General features: G+C 48.5%; 1 pseudogene across 1 annotated transcript; it reads left to right on the top strand.

Moving 5' to 3' along the window:
* Positions 1-1,138: 1,138 nt before the first annotated feature.
* Positions 1,139-1,665, top strand: LOC309624830 (ubiquitin-ribosomal protein eS31 fusion protein pseudogene; annotated as a pseudogene). The gene has a single exon. The product of its transcript is annotated as a ubiquitin-ribosomal protein eS31 fusion protein pseudogene (transcript).
* Positions 1,666-1,918: the final 253 nt, after the last annotated feature.

Raw genomic sequence — 1,918 nt, 5'->3', positions numbered from 1 at the left:
TCTGGCCAGGAGGCCCTCGCCCCCAAGCTCTCCTTTCCCTCCCGCTCAGGCCAGGGAGTAACGAAGGTGCCCCACGCTGCACTGCACTCTCCCTTGGGATTTCCTTACATCCCATCCACACTTCTGCAGATAGACCTCGAATAATCCTAACTTAAGTGCTGTGTTCTGCTGAAACGCTGAGAAATACAGTGACATTTGAGCAGGCTGAGTATCAGGCCATGCTGATATCCAAGGGAAGAGTGTCCTAGGCAGAGGGAACTGCCCATGCAAAGGACTGGAGATAGGATGGTATGCTTGACTCTTTTGAAGCAAGGCCAGAGTGGCCGGAGCAGAGTGAGGGGAGCAGTAGGAAGTGGTATCGAAGCGGCATGTGTTGGGAAAGGGGGCCATTGCAGGGCTTCAGTCTGAGGAGTGATATGATCTTTAATGTTATCACTCTGGCTACTGCGTTGAGAACAGATTACGGAGGCCAAGGGTGGAAAGAGGGAGGCCAGTGAAGGGGGGTATTGCAGAGTCCCAGGGGAGAGACAATGGTGGCTCAGTTGGCAGTGGGGAAGGAATGAGCCACAGGGTTTGCTAACGACTGGAGGTGGGGTGGGACAGAAAGGAGGCAAGGGTGCTCCGAGGATTCTGGCCTGTGGGATTTAGCTGGGCTGCTAGATTTCTTGTGGCTTCTCTGCGTCCACCCAGCCTGGGCCTCTGAGTGCTGCAGATGTGCGTGCACGCTTGCGTGCGTGCCTCCAGTCCCTGGGGCTGTACACGGCAGACCCATCTCCTCTCTGGCAGGCCTAGAGGTCTGCCAGCCTTGGCCAGGAGGGGTCCTTGAGCAAGCCGCAGCCCCCGCTGCTCAGGGCCATCTCTCTGTATGTCCCTGGTTCAGGGTCAGCCGTGGATTCAACCCCTGGGGCGCTGGGAAGGGAGGCTAAGCCGGATCCCCAGAAGCAGCCCCAGTGGGTGAGCTGACTGAGTTGCCGCATCAGTGACCTGCTTTCTGGGGCACTCCCAGACCCACGCTCTTTTTTTTTTCTTCTTTAATGTAGAGAAGGTACTTTTTTTATTTTTTGAGGAAGATAATGTACACAGAATTACAAACAATCATATATCCAACACCTAGAGTTAATAATGGTTGGCTTTTCAGATCCGCCATCTGCGGTGGCACCGTCGCCAATATGCAGATTTTCGTGAAGACCCTGACGGGGAAGACCATCACTCTCGAGGTCGAACCCTCGGATACAATAGAAAACGTAAAGGCCAAGATCCAGGACAAGGAAGGAATGCCTCCTGACCAGCAAAGACTGATCTTTGCTGGCAAGCAACTGGAAGATGGACGTACTTTGTCTGACTACAACATTCAAAAGGAGTCCACTCTTCATCTTGTGTTGAGACTTCGTGGTGGTGCTAAGAAAAGGAAGAAGTCTTACACCACTCCCAAGAAGAACAAGCATAAGAGAAAGAAGGTTAAGCTGGCTGTCCTGAAATACTATAAGGTGGATGAGAATGGCAAAATCAGTCGCCTTCGTCGGGAGTGCCCTTCCGATGAATGTGGTGCTGGAGTTTTTATGGCCAGCCACTTTGACAGACATTATTGTGGCAAATGTTGTCTGACCTATTGTTTCAACAAACCGGAAGACAAGTGATTGTATATTGGTTAATAAAAGACATGAACTAAATGAAAAAAAAAAAAAAATAATGGTTGACATTTCTTCATATTTGCTTCTAGATTTTTTTAATCTAAAGAGATTATTATTATTATATACTATGGCTATTATAGATATGACTAACCTTTCCTTTTACCAACATCTACATTCCTATTCTTCTTCCAACTCCAGAGGCAACCAATACCATACATTTAGTATTTATCATTTTATTCCATTTTACACATAGAGGAATGCATTCACAAACAATCCAAGAGTATTAT

Source organism: Balaenoptera borealis (genome assembly GCF_965194805.1).
Source record: "Balaenoptera borealis genome assembly, chromosome: 3".
In the NCBI taxonomy this organism is placed as follows: Eukaryota; Metazoa; Chordata; class Mammalia; order Artiodactyla; family Balaenopteridae; genus Balaenoptera; species Balaenoptera borealis.
This window is presented reverse-complemented; position numbering and strand designations above follow the sequence as displayed.